Genomic DNA, 15,347 nt, shown 5'->3' with positions numbered 1-15,347 from the left:
TCTAGATTGCCAAGTTCATATCTCAAGTTAATGCGTTCATGGTGTCTATCTGCAGAGAGGATTACCAGAAAACTATCTGGTTGCCTACCTAGACCCCCTCAGGATCCAGGAAATGATGGGGATGACGATTCCTAGTGAATCCATTTCTCTGGGCCCAGCTTCTCCATGTCCAGAGGTCATGGAGTGGAGGTGGTGCTCCTTGTTAGAAGCAGAGTCACCCTAATCATTTCATCTCCTGTCCACTCCCATTAGCCAGTCCAGCCCCTACCCAAGTGAAGTGTGGCACATGCCACACACATCAACATGGGAGGGAATGTCCTCTGCAGAGAAAAGGCCCTAAATTCATTTAGGGGAGAAATACGCATAAAGGGAGTTCAAATTTGGGGGACTAAATGAAGTGCCCATCAGAACAATGAGGCAGTTTTCCAAGTTTCTTAGAAACATTGAACTTAAAAATAAATAGTGAGAAAAGTATGAGGTCACAAAAGTAGTAATAAAAAGTATAAAGTAATAAGGTTCCCTCTGAAAAAACAAAACATTTTACGTAATCATAATAAAGGGAACATTCTTACCGAGGAAATAAAAACATGTTGTTACAATTCCCTAACTTATTTGTTTTAAATCTGAAAAGGACAAAAAAAGCCTTCAGAATGGGAAAAGTACCATTCTTAGTTGCCACTTTTATTTAAAAGGCATTTTATACCATTGCTTAAATTGATTTGTGCTGTTGTAGGTCAATTCTTCCATGGCAACAAAGAAATTATATATATTTTCCTTATAAACATTATATATGTGTATAGATTCATTTATGTCCATATGATCAACATTAAAAATGAAACATTTGGTCAAATATCACACAAATATCAGTGTCCACCTCCTGAATCCTGCATGAAAACAAAGCGTGGTTTGTGGTTGTTGTTAACTTGCAAAGCCGTGCTATTTTATATTGTATTTCACTCAAGTAAAGAAGACACTTAAAAATTCTTAGCATAGGTTTATAGCTAGCTGTATTTCTCTGAAAACAGATCTTTAAATCTAAGATTTGGCACAACTCCATGAACATCTGACAAATGCTTATCATTCCTTCTAGAACATCCTGTCAACCGTCGTTAACTCAATGAAACTGTGCGTGCACATCACATTCCTGTAGTTACTTGCATATTACATTTTACACTGAGCAAAAGTCTGGTTTCTTGATTTCTACAGCTACAAAGTTCCAAAGTTGAAGACTTACTTTTAGGATATATGTGCACATTTTTATAACACGAAAAATAAGTAAAGGTAAATGCAGTTGGAAATATTTACTGATTCTAAAAATCCTTTCTATATTTTATAAAGCTTTTACATAAGAACTAACGGAAAAAATTCCAAGTAAATGTTTCTATGGCCTAGGAAAATATAAGGAAATTTACTATAAATGCTAAATATAAGTATAGAGGATACTCTCTGGAAGAATTTTTCTCCCTCGTATTGCATGTAGCAGTATATCTCTGTTACAATAATCTCACTTTGTTAAAGCCTTTGTTTCATAAGGATAATGGACTAAAAGGATGAAGGTAAAACATCCCCACCCGACTAAGGGGTGAAGCTCAAGGTTAGAGCAGGTGGATGGCGGAAGGGCGCTGTGACTTTGGAGCCACCCCACCACTCACGATCTGAACGGCCTTGGGCAAGTTATCTGTTTCTAGCTTTAGTTTCCACATCTATAAAAGGGTAGTGAAAATATAGTATAGTTTCCTCATCTGTAAAAGGGTAATGAAAATATTATGTGTAAAGTACCAACACAGTGCTTGGCGCACAGTGTGTGTTTAGAAAGAAAAGAACGAACGAAAAGGGAGACAGGGAGGGAGAGAGCAAGAAAGGGGCAGTTCCTGCCCCGGGAGAGGTTAGAGTCAGCTTTGTGTGATTGACTGGACTCCAATCCTCAAGATCGTGATCTCTGATAAACTCATCCTGCTGCAAGCACACAAACAAGACAAATTAAATATAAAAGGAAAATTTATAGTGAGGATTAGAAGCAAGATCAACTTTGCCTGGACCAAGATGAACAGACAGAGGACCCAGCGAGCAGGCCCCGAGTGGGGAGGGAGGTGAGGCCAGGCAGGAGCTTAGCTCCTTCAGAATAAAGGAGAATGAGACCCTCCACACAGCTGGGAGCCTGGAGCGATGTGTGCTGGAAAAGAGCAACTGGCAGGCTGTTCCATGAAACTTTTAAAAGGTCAAATTGCAAACCTCTAGTAACACTGATAAAGAGGGAAAAAATGTAAGTCACAAATCATTAATATTACAAATAAAAAGGGCTCCTAATAGCAGATAAAATAGATATTTAAAAATCATCAGCTAACACTACAAATAACTTTGTCACTAAAGTTTGTCACTAAAAATTAAAATGGAAAAATTCTGAGAAATATATAAACTGACACACTCAAATCCAAAAGAAACTGAGAATCCGCATTTAACAATAACCAGTAAAGAAACTGAATTAGTAACTAGTTATCCCAAGAAAGACACCAGGTTCAGGTGATTTACAGGTAAATTTTACCTAATCTTCAAGGGCAAGGTAATCCTTATCTTCTACAAATAGTTTCAGACAATTGAAATATGAGAAATGTTCAAAGATATTAAAACACGAAGTTTGTAGGCTAATCTCACTATAAACATAGATATAAACATCCTAAGTAACTTATTAGCTGTTCAAATTTAGTAGTGTGTAAAGAGAAATAAAACATAATGACAAGATAGTGTTTGTCCCAGGAATGCAAGATGTTTCAACATCAAAACATCCATTTCTATAATATACTACAATACTAGATTTAAAAGGGAAAAATCATAAACCATACTATCTTCTCAATAGATGCTAAAGAAATGCCTTAAAAAAAGTATACATAAAATTAATCACTTACCATGTGATCAACACTTTTTAAAAAAAAATTTAGCAAACTGATAATAGAAGAAAACTTCCTTAACCTGATAAGTGTCTACAAAACACTTAGAGCAAACATCATACACAATGGGGAGCCAATAGAAGCATCTTCTCTAATGTTAGGAACAACAAGAACCCCACCATTACCCCTACTATTCAACATGGCCCTGGAAGGCCCAACCAATTCAGTAAGCTAAGACAACAGTAGATAAGGCAGGAAAGGAGTGAAAAGGAAGAGACAAAACTGTCCTTATTTGCAATCAAAATGACTGTGTTTAAAATCCAAGAGTCTACAGATAAACCCGATCCTAACTTTTGAATGGAAATGACCAGAATAGCCAAGACAAATCAAGAGGACAAGACAGGACCTGACCTACCAGATGGCAAGACTTATATAAAAAGCCTCGTAATTAAGGTATGTGATATTTGTTCAGGACTAGACATATGGAGATGCACAGAGTCTTGAAAAAGATGCTCAGATATAAGACGACATGACCTTACAGTGGGGACATTAAGAGACTAGACAAAACTGGTTCTGAGACAAAAGAGGAAAAGTATACATAATTAGACCCCAACTTCCCATAATTCATAGAAATAACATCCAGGTGGATTAGAGACCTAAATATGATCTGACTGGCCTAGGCAAATTCCATTGCCGTGCTGATCTCTTCTGTCCTGTTAGCTTCATTTCTGAGCCCTTCCACTGTGATTCTGTGTTAAGAATCCCAAATAGGGAAAGTTGCATATATTTCCTGAAATGATACAGAAACAAGAAGTAAAAAGGTTGATTATGCTTACACTAAAACTAAACACGGGTGTCCTTCCACTCCATGTCAAGTCCCTGATTCAGCAGAGAAATAAAAAGCCCTTAGAATCCTGCTTGAAAAATAAGATATACAGTTTCTCAAAGAACATATGAATGATGACTAATAAACACCTTGGATACAAACTTCCACATGTGAACTCATATGAAATTAGCATTAAATGCAAAAGGAGATTTAGCTTGTAGTTATGTTAAACTTGTTGAGAAATTAAATCTTTTACATGGAAATGATAATGTTTTTGAAAAGTGCTGTCTTGGGTCCTTCCTTTCTTTCTCCTAAGTTTGTAGCTCTTTTTACTCTATATAACACTGATACATTTCAGCCGACTAACAACAACAAAATACAGGAGCATTCAATCCCAGAGGGAATTTTAATGCAGTCATTGATAAAATGCAAACTATCATAACATAACCATTTAATTTTAACTAAGGCGGCATTCTAGTCTGTATATTGCTGTAAGAGCAAAGAAAAACATAGTCTCAAAAATTCTAGTCTATGCCAGAAAGGTGACAACAATCCAAATTCAACTCTGGCAAAGGAAGTTAATATTCAATGACCACGTTATGCACCTTAAAGATTTCAGCAGATAACTGAAAAAAGGGATAGAATTTTGGGAGTAATTTTGATGGACAGAAAACTTACAAATAAGGAATTAACTATTAACCTTTTACAACTGAATTCCAAACATAAATGCTATTTATCTTAATTTATTTTATTCATGAAAGTGTTCATCTACAGGAGCTCTTACTCTGAAATAAACAGGACTTCAAACATACTTGGGAATTCCAGATACAGTTTTATATCGGCCTAGCGATAGAGCAAAACCTATGAGTTCGAAGTAGGAAAACAAAGATTACTTGTGAATTTGCCAACAGTCTTCTTTACTACGTCTTAACTTGACCAGGAATAAACCTATTCATGTAGTGGCGTGGAGTATAATGTTTGTACTCCCCTTGTATAGGCTATTGTGTTTTGAAATGAAAAATTGGATTCAGACTGCAATCCCGTGAGATGCCATTATCTACACAGGAACTTCTTGTACATAATGACGTTAATTAAGAACACTGTATTACCTGCTAGCAGTTGGTGGTAAAGTATTTTGATTTCCCTTATTCACAATGTTCCTGAGCATTTCTAGTTCAGTTCTGGAAAAGTTGCCAGGTTCGAGTTAAATGTAGGACAATGGAGAAATATAAAAATGTTTGTTAACTAAGTTCTTGAATTCAATCAAACACTGGATATTTAATTTTGAATTGGCAAGCCGGGATCTCTAATTTCCCATCAAAGGCCAACTAAATACCATTTGCCTCACAGTAAAGCCAAAGCAAGAAGAACAACAGAAATATCTTCTGGGAGCTGTGAGTTCAAATTCCTAGATGGGGAAAATCCCTTAAACGACACTTGAAACCAAATTATAATAGAATGCAATGCTTGGCATAACATGAAGACACGTCAACCAAATGAGCCTTAAAGTGATAGAAAATATCACAAAGAAAATCCCTGAATTTAAAAGAAAAAAGACAAGTGAAGAACCATGAAATGAAATTCTCTACTGCTTCACACATTGAAAACATCACTTGGGAAAATTGTGGAAGAAGTCACCAACCCTGATTAGGACAGAATTTTTCCTCTGGTATTGACTGTATTTTCTGTGTAAAAATCCACTCGAGGGATCTTTCAAATTCTCTTAAAATCTTTTAAAAACTCTCGTACCTGTATTTCTCTTAGAAACTACCATTTGATTCCCACATGGTCACTAACATAGAGAGGCTCCAAATGAGACAAAGTCAGAGTAAGTGAAATGGCGAAAATAGGTGACAAGACAGTCACTCAGTCACACACAGACTATGATAGTAATAAAATTAAGCCCTAAAATGAAGAGTGAAGACTACCTCATTTCTAATCTTTGTAGAGTCCAGTCATATCACTTACTTGTGCTGCGTCTCTGTGGAGTCTCCAGTATCTTCTATGCCCTCGTACGTGACTGCAACTTGGGTTCATATGACAAGTAAGTGACAGTCACAAGCCAATGAAAGAGAAGAGGCAACTTACTTCCACCTAAGTCTCTTCTTCGTTTCTTAGATGGAACATGCCTGGTGTGCAGTGCGAGCCTGCAAAAACTGCTGGTTGTTCTTGTATCGGATTTCTGTGTATAAAGAACCTCGGATATTTGCATACAGCTGGTAAAGTCAAAGTTGTAGGTGCTGACATGAGCCAACTGCTACATGTTCATTTATTTTTAAAGTTTTGCACCACAAGCCCCTAGAGAATGAGAAAACGTGAGCATGAGTGGGCCCTCCTGACAGGCACACAGGGCCTGCCTTCTCACTCCTTGAGGTCTCCTGGGAGCTGCCCTGGCTGACCACGCACCCACGGAACCCTGCGTCTGCAGTGTCGCACCTCGCCTGCTGTGTGCTTCTCCGCCACAGTGTCTGACCACAGTGTGTGCCCGTGGTTCTCAGCCTCCCCCAGGGGCATGCAAGCTCCAGAAGGGCAGGGACTTCATTGCTGAGGGTACTCTTGTGTCCTCAGTATGGAGAGGAGCGCCGGGCACGTTGTAGGCACTAATGTGTATTTGATGAATGAACGATCCCAATTTCTATTTCTCCACAAATCACCTTTTTACAAGGACTCTAAATTCTCATTGCCGCTTCACCTACACTATTTCCTCAAAAGGGTCACACTGTTTAAAGCACACCAGAGTAGAAGGTCCTGATACATCTCATTGATAATCTTTATACAGACTAGTAACAAACGTCTAAATGTTTTAGCAATTTATTTTTTCACTCCTGAGAGCAGGACTTAATTCCAGCTATCATATTAGGACAGCTCCGGGGGAAAGATGGAGTAAAATGCCTGCCTGTGCGTTATTGGGCCTGCAGACTATCCATGAAACATTGTAATGACAGGCTGGCTTCAACTTCCAGAAAACTGCATCCTAGGCAGCAACAGCAACCTATCAGTCAGGTAATATTTTCTATTTCTAAGCACTGTAAACTTTGAAAAATCTGTTTACATCCATTTATGGTAAACATAAGTGAAAATAAGGGGCTGGCCTGGTGGCATAGTGGTTAAGTTGGCGTGCTCCACTTGATGGCCCAGGTTCACAGGTTTGGACCTGGCATGGACCTAGCGGCATCGCACAGAAAACAGAGGAAGATTGGCACAGATGTTAGTTAGCTCAGCGACAATCTTCCTCAAAAGCAAAAAGAGGAAGACTGGCAACAGATGTTAGCTCAGGGCCAATCTTCCTCACAAAAAAAAGAAAAGAAAAGAAATATAAATATTAGTCTGTAAAAAGTTTAATTAAGAAGACACAAGGACAGCCCCTTACCTTCCAAAAAAGATATTATGTGAGTCAAAATCAAGTGAGACTGAAATGAGAACTATACAAAATTAACACTGTGTTAATTATCTTTCACTGTGTTTCAACTTACACTTTTAAAAAATCTTTTTGTCCTCATCTCAATCATTTTTAATCCCCGGTTTACATAGGAGGAAACAGATACAGAGAAATTGGCCAGGAATTTGGGATGGGACAAGCTAGCAGTAAACCCTAGGCCTTCTGATGACACAGTTAATATTCTTTCCCTAGACAACGCTTCAGTAAAAAAAAAAAAAAAGGAAAAAAAATCAGATATGCAAGAAAGAGCACTTTCCTCATTTTCTCTAACAATTTTCTGCTTTACAACCCATTCTGCTTGGCTGGAGGAAAACCGAAAACAAATCACGGATGAGGGGAGGGGCAGCTGTTTGATCCTGATCATGCGTCAGCACAGGCTGTCCTGGAGGCCGCCACTGCCTGTGTGCATGGCTTCTGCATGGTCCTCGTTCTGCCACTCTCCCACCCACACGTGGCAGTGTAGTCACCGGCAATGCTGCCTGAGGCTCCCGCTGCCCACCACTCACCACCACCATTTCCTCAATGTGGTCTTGCCACCTCCCCGGTGACCCAATAGGGCCCTCGCGTCTCTCTGCTCTCCAGAACCACAGATTTCTCTTCCTCTCTCTTCTATCCCAGCCCAGGTGGGGACACTGCAAAAGCCCCTCGTCTACGACCAGCTGTGGGACTTTGGGCACGTTATTAACCTCTCTGTGCCTCCCTGTTTACCTAAAGCAGTAAACAAAAACAGACACAAATCCTGACCCCTCTGGGGCATTCTAAGGATGCTCGTGATCACTCCCTCATAGGGTTTTAGAGCATTAAATGAATACAGAGATACGTGCTTACAAAGGTGCCTAACGCCTGGTTAGAGACCTGCGTGTTAGCCTGCTAACACTGTTGGCAATTCGTCTGAAAGGAGGCTCTTACCTTCGAGATGTGTGCTTGACGAATTCGTGCCCTCTCTGTGCTTGGGCTTTGCAACTAAAAGCCAGGAAGAGAGCAGTCGCCTAGCACTTTTATTTTTCACCCTGCCGTCACCCTCTCCTGAGGAAATGAGCACAGACAGACGACCTGCACGTGCAGGGGTTGAGGGACAGGCGGGGAAGAGTCTCCGACTCTCCCGCCGCTGGGCGCCGCCTGAGAGCAGCCCCGGGATCACGTGACCAGCTCGAGGCTGCCTTCCTCCCAGCTTGGAAGCATGTTCGAGTTCAGTCGAATACATCTGCGTTGTCTCCAGCGGCTCCCATATTGGAAAACTCTTACCCCTGTGGTATTTAATCAGCAGGTTCCTAACTGCTGTTCGTTATCCAACGCTGACTCGGAGTCCAGTTTTACTCTTGTTTTCCTTCTTTTCCGACCTGTGCAGTAACGTGGTCCTACCACGTCCCGATGAGGGCTTCCAGTCTGCACGACGACTGCTCACCCCAAAGTGGAATCTCCACCCCGCCGCCTTTCAGCTCTGGAACTTTCGGCAGATCCCTACCCTCTCTCAGCATCAGTGTCCTCATCTGTAAAGTAGTGATGACAAAGATCATCTGATTTCTCAGTTGAAAGGATTAAACGAGTTAATGTGTTTAAATTACTCAGTGCATTGCTTGGCAAGTAGTTACCTTGTGACAAGTGCTAGTGGTTATTACATATTTCTCTAACAGAAAAATGAATATAATATTTAAAAAATAGCCCACATGTTAGTTCCTCTCTCTTTCTTTATGTCGGTAAAGGGGAAGTGTACAGACAGACCCGTCTCCTTCCCTAGCTCTCTTTAGCAGACAAGGAGGAAGCGAGCTCCCTTTATTTGGCAGCAGGAGTTCCTTTGCACAGTCAGTGACTTGAGAAACTAAAAACATCTAAAACCAGAGTATTTAAGCCCAGATGGAGAAGGCAGGAGATTAAGAATATGTTTCTCTGCTTCTGGCTATCTGGGTGATTGAAATGTGCTTGCAAATCTTAAGTGTCTGTGTTTTCCCACATTTCAGCCAGGATAACACGATTTTTCTTATTTGACTCTTCAGAGGCTGTGAAGACTGATAGAGTAACTATCTCGAAGGTTGTGCGTAGATGTTTTTCTGCCTAGCCTCATGGCTGAAAGATGATTCTCAGACATAAGCAATTAATGGTAATATAAATAGCTAATATCTGCTAACTGCTTTCCGTGGGCCAGGCACTGAACAAAGTGTTTGCCATGTATTATCTCATTTGTCCGCAAAATGACCTAGCAATTGCTGTGCACATCCTGGAGTCCGGTTATGTAACTGACTAGGGCATGTCATGAAAGCATTTCTAGATGTAAAATTCTTCAAACATTTGAATCTTGTTCCTGAGATTTCACGTTGATTCATCTGTCAAGAATGGGGAAAACAAGCATTGAAATAGAGTAAGTTAAGTTGTTTTTCAAGATTTTTCCACAACCAATTACTGTCCCCTTTGTATCATTACCCCATACATTGAAAGGACCATGCGTTAGACGCCCCCTGTCTTTTCCCTGCCCTGCTACCCAGAGTCTCATCTCCTCTCGGAACCTCAGGGCTTGCAAAATAAAAGAGTTGCCCTCGTGACTGCTGAAGTCACTTTCTGCTCTATTACTCAGCAACATAATTCTCCTCCTGAAGACATTTCTCTGTCTTACACGATAACTGGAATGAAAACTAAGTCCAAAGGGACGTAGAGTTCATGGAATGAGGGCTCCAGGGGGACAAATTATCTTTGTCCCCAGTCTAGCAACAAAGACAAGATACTCAGATCACGGGAAGGCCACCCTCTCTGATAATCCAGGTTCCAGGGTGGGCCTACTATTTGCAGATACTAAAATAACACAGACAAAAGTGTAATTTCGAGAGCATTTTCACTTTCCTGGAAGTTATCAAGAAGCAAGCAACCAAAATGTATCTATTAAAATGATTTGTGTATTTGGATTTTTTACATGTTTTAAAAATATATGAATCTGAAGAGGCATGTTTTCCTCATGAAATTAGAAAGAGGAGATTTTGGAGAATAAGAATGTGTCAAAAAATGTCCAGGACTACAGGGGACTAGTAATAGCAAACATTGATGTTCGTGCTCATCATGTCCCTGGTACCCACTCAGTGTTTTAATTTGTGGAGGTCTCAAAGCCAGCCACCAGCAGATCCAACATCTGAGCCAGTCAGTGCGCCTTCAGAGTCCCCGCTGTTAGTCACTGCATTTGATCGTCCCATAGTGAAACATACATTTCTCATTCTATCAGGCTTCTATCATCTGCTGACACCACTTCTCAGGATTATTCAACTTTCTTTAGCCCGCCTCTACATATCAAGCAAATTTCTGATGTAAATTCACTCTCCTAAGCTAGTTTCTTCACCATCCCATTCTAGAAATTCATTTGCCCTCACATCAAACACACAGGATTTCTGGCAGAATTGTTTCAGACCAGCCTGTAAGGCAGAGAGGAAATTGTTTAGAACAAAGGAAATCAGGAGATCTTGGTTCTGCTGACACAACTAACATCTGCTGCCCTCTTCTATAAGCGAAACAGCTCCAGTGAAAAGTGAATTCTAAGAGATGGCTACAGAAATCAGATGAAGCTTCAATCCTTGGAGCACACTTAGACGAGACTATTAAAAGAACACAGTTTGTATAGGAAAGAAGCAGCAGTTTTCATTTATAGAAAAGTAAAACAAAAAAAAACAAGATCCAGAAAACGGTGAACAAAGTTGTGGTGAGAAATATTTTTCTGGCCTCCAAGATACAATTTTGCTACGTGAGCACTTTGGTTCTTCATACGCCTGAGCCACATGGAGAGGAAACAGCAGCTGTTTCCAAAATGCTGGGACCTAGGCCACAAAGACCGGAAGTGGTCTGTTTTCTGGCAGTATGTACATCTCGTTGATGAAACATTTTCAGTGGTTCCCGGGAAGCTACAGGCCTCGAGTTGGATAAACCTCCGTGGCCTGGGGACAAGATCCAGCATTGTCACTAGGCCTGGGGTTTGGAGGAATTTATATAAATGATTAAAATTTGTCATCTGTGGACACCAACTGAAAGAAGACGTGTAAATGTGATTCTGGAAAGAACTGAATGCTTCCTAAACATTAACATGGTCCCCACGGCCCATTCAACAGATGCCAGGCACAACAGTGCTGTGATCGCAACATCTTAGTTTAATTGGTTGCTAGGGTGGTTTTGACCATTTGGCTTCCTTCCTCAAAACCCATTTGATTTCTGCTCAAAGTTCTATATTCTTTCAAAGAGAGCAACCTGCCTCAATCAAATACTTCTGTTTAATCAAGGAATGAAAAGTAAACACAGAAATGAGTGATTAACATGAGATTATCACTCACTTAACATTCCTGCAACCAACATGTATAAACACTGGTGCCAGCGCTGTGAGATGTCTCCTATAAAGATTTGATCTTATGACGTGCGCTTTTTGGCGTCTGGTAAGAATACTTGAAAAGAAAAACTTCATAAGACAATTTTCAGGTTTCCATCACTGTCTGAGATAAAAGATGCTTTAGTAGACAGGTGCAAGTGTTCTCTTTCCCTGAGATTGATCCCTCCATTGATTAAGCTATTTGTTCAATGACCCAGTTCTCTATAATTCGATCTAACACTTGGAAAGGGGATTTGCTAAACAACAAGAATGTTGCGATTTATTTCGCAAATGTATTTCTTAGAATATTCTAATAAATTTATGTTTTGTTTTTTCAGTGATTCATGAAATCCTGAGTGACCTAATTCAGTTTCCAAAGAGGCCAAACTAGGGAGCGGATCTTGGATTAACAGAGACTTGCTAATTACAGGCATTTTGCTAGGCCCAACTTGAAAAGACAGACTTTCTTTTCTTCAAATAAATAGAAATTCATATGAAACTGTATGTTATACTGATTAAACTGCATGCTAATATGCTACAATGTTTTCGTAAATGTTCGGAATCAAAGCTTTGTCCTTTACTGTATGTCTTCGGATGTAGTGGTAATCCTACATCAATTTTAAATTTCTACTTGGTTCCTGTTTCCAAACAGCAGATTCGAGATAAGAATGCTCTGGACTCCAGCAAAGTCTGCTCAGGTCCACAGCTCAGGCAGAGTGGTGTGCTGATGCCTATGAGCTAGCAAGAGTCAGCTGCTGTTCATGGTTCATTTTTCAATTTTACCAAATGCAAAGTATTACATTGTTTAGAAAAAAATCAAAGGCATGTTTTATCAAAGTCAAAGGCAACTTTTAACACACTTTGAATTTCAAAATGTGAAGTTTGAATTTAAATCAGTAGAGTTGAATTTTAGTTCTCATTCTTTGGATCCTATTTAAAAAGCCCAGTTTATAAATTCAAAGGACAAGGATAGCAAAATTCCTGAAGAATGTGCTTTTTAAAAAAATAAGTCTTCAAGCTTTTTCCTGCATTATCTTAACAGTTTTATTGATGGAAGTGCTCAAACTAAATGTATGGGATTGATCTCCAGAAACTGAAAAGTCACAATTCTTATACATCCTTTTCTTGAAGTTTTTAAAATTGCTTTCTCTTTTTTTACTATTCGTATCTAACTTAAATCCTATTGTTTAAATTTCCAAACTTGTTCTTCCCAAAGCAGCTGGTTAAGCATGCCATATTAACAACACATCTTAATATCCCTAAGCCCCACTAAAAAGACAGCAAAAGCATAAGAAAGGTGTGGTCAGCAAGGACAAAGAGAAAGGGGAGATCAAGAGTATAGGGAACATTTCCGAAAACATTTTGGCAGAAAGGGAGCAGGTGGAGGAGTGGCCCTGAGCAAACCATGCAGTCAAAGTTGTGACCCAAGTTTCCCCGAACGTGGGGAAGAGGATGCATACCGAGGAGATGCCACCCCAATACCCTTGAAGAACCCGGGAGCCACCAGGGCGCAAGACCCACAAAAGTGTACTTGAGATTCAGGACCGAAAACAAGGGGATTGGTTAAAAGCCAGCAGAGAAAGCATTGCACCCCTGGCTGCCCTACCTTTTCTCAGCCCCTACTGCCCACCCTCTAGCCCCTTGGTCTTAAAAGAAAAAGTAGGGGGGAATCTTGGGGAAGCAGAGGCCATGCAACATATGAGATATAAGGATTCTAATTACTGAAGAATTTTCTTAAAGATGTGTTGTTTTGGAAAATGATTTCCATAAAATTTAAGTAAAATGAGAAAATTGCAGCCCATTCAAATATTTGGTATGCTTGTTTCATAATAATGATAGTTGTGGGGCTGTTTAAGGCACACAGCCAATCTGGAATGCAGATGTTAGACCCATTATACAGATGAGAAAATCAAGGCTAGGAGTGATTAAGTAACTTGCCCTGGGTCATACAGCTGTTAGGCAGTGGTACTAGTACTCACACTCAGTCCTGTTGATAACAAGGCTATGCTCTTACAACTACCCCCAAATCCCTCACAAAGTTTTGGTTTACAACCACTCTGCACTAAAGGAAGATTCTTCACCATAAAGAAAGATGTGTTGTGGGACATTCTCTACAAGTTTAGAACTTCTGACTACCTCATTGTTTAATAGATTGATGAACTTGAAATTAAAAGTCTGGTATCGATACTTTCAAATATTATTTTTTTCCTACAGCTGCAAATACACAAAATTAAATTTAGAAGTACAAATTAAACTGAACAATGTGGGTCCATCTTACCAAGAATTTCTTATCTTTTTTCCGTTAGTCATTTCCCCTGAGACTGTTTTCCTCTGTCCTAATGTGTTCTGGACTCACTGTTCTCTGATAAAAGTCTTGCTCTGGCTGATAGTCCGGACCAAAGTCCTTATATGAACTCTACTCATTTAAATATTACCTTAATATTTTTTGTACTCTTTACCAACCTTTGTCAGGTAGTCTAAATAGCAATTTGCATTTCACATATTGATTCTCAGTTCCTGTTTTCTCTGTATGAATAGTTACGAAGAGCCATCCCTCAGGAGAGTTGGGCTGAGGTGGGGTGTGGAGAATTGGGTAGGATGGGTAGGGGCATAAATTTGCAGGAAGATCTAGAAGGAAAAAGCTTACATCATGACTTTTGTCAATCTGCCACACGCTCAAAATGGAGTCGCTTATGTTAAGCCTCACGTCACTGAACTGAGACTTAAAGCTCTCCCAGAAATGGAATCTTAAACCAGTCAATCAGGAATTGCCCAATCAGCACCACTCAGGTAATCTGCCTGATGGACCCCTGCCATCCCCATAAGGAAGGTGACTTTGCAGTAATCAGTCAGGTTTTGTGCCGGAACAACTTTCTTGTTCCTGCTCCCTTCTGCCTATAAGAGTCTTCCATTTTGTACAGCTCCTCAGAGCTCCTTTCTCTCTGCTAGATTGATGCTGCTCGATTCATGAATTGTTAAATAAAGCTACTAAGATCTTTATAATTTACTCAGTTGAATTTTGTTTTTTAACAACAGCAAAATGTTTTGTGAAGGTAGTATGCACATGGGGGAGGGGCAGTGTCACCCAGTACAACTCAGGTGACGCCTAAGGAGGGAGTGAAGTCCTTGAACGAGTTCCAGCCTCCATAGTTGATGGCAGTGTCGGGGAGGAGGACATTTCCTCTCCCCAAATGGGGGTTCGTCTGGCCGGAGAACGAATTAAATTCACATGAGACAGAATAGCAAGAGAAAATTAAACAAAGCTTTATGAGGAACCATGGCCCGGGGCCTTTCTTCCAGAAGGAAGAAAGGGCACCAAAGAAGTGGGGTGCACATAGTGGTTATATACCCCCAAACAGGGTGTTTCACATGTGATTGAAATGTCCCTCCCACAATAGTCACAAGATTGCCCTGTGAGCACAGCGCTTGATGGACACAGCAGGCAGTGGTCTGCTGTCTCAGAGGGCGTAGCCAGAGGCAAGTCGATTGTCTGGAACTGGGCGGTCACAGGTGAGCTCAGCATTCAGTTCCTAGCCTAAGGAAAGATGCTTAATCGTTAAAGAAATGCCAACGTTGGGAGGGGGAGGGAAGTCAGTTACAGGAGGTTACCAGACAAGCACAATAAAATGCAGATTTAAGCCCTTGCCTTTGGTATTGATTAAGAGTTTTTAGAGAGAAGGTCATCGCCTCTCTTCTTCCTGGTACAGAGAGGGAGGCACCTTTTACAGATCGAGATTTACCTTGCAAATGTAAACGTGTCCTAACAAAGGGCAAGTTTCATTCCTCAGAGCCTCCTTCCCTGTCCCAGTTTATCAAAAGCAATCAGCCTCAAATAATCCTGATGCCAAAGAGACATATCTTGGGGTG

General features: G+C 40.3%; 1 protein-coding gene across 4 annotated transcripts in view; it reads right to left on the bottom strand.

Moving 5' to 3' along the window:
• Window positions 1-8,191, bottom strand: part of HPGDS (hematopoietic prostaglandin D synthase) — a 28,791-nt gene extending 20,600 nt beyond the window's left edge. For 2 of the 4 annotated variants that reach the window (XM_046655557.1, XM_046655556.1), the window contains exon 1: window positions 8,060-8,191. The gene's annotated coding sequence lies outside the window, so the exon portion shown is untranslated. Of the gene's footprint in view, window positions 1-5,679; window positions 5,727-8,059 lie in introns of those variants that run through there. The other 2 variants (XM_046655554.1, XM_046655555.1) reach the window with 2 other exon arrangements.
• Window positions 8,192-15,347: the final 7,156 nt, after the last annotated feature.

The sequence above is a fragment of the Equus quagga genome, chromosome 3, assembly GCF_021613505.1.
Source record: "Equus quagga isolate Etosha38 chromosome 3, UCLA_HA_Equagga_1.0, whole genome shotgun sequence".
In the NCBI taxonomy this organism is placed as follows: Eukaryota; Metazoa; Chordata; class Mammalia; order Perissodactyla; family Equidae; genus Equus; species Equus quagga.
This window is presented reverse-complemented; position numbering and strand designations above follow the sequence as displayed.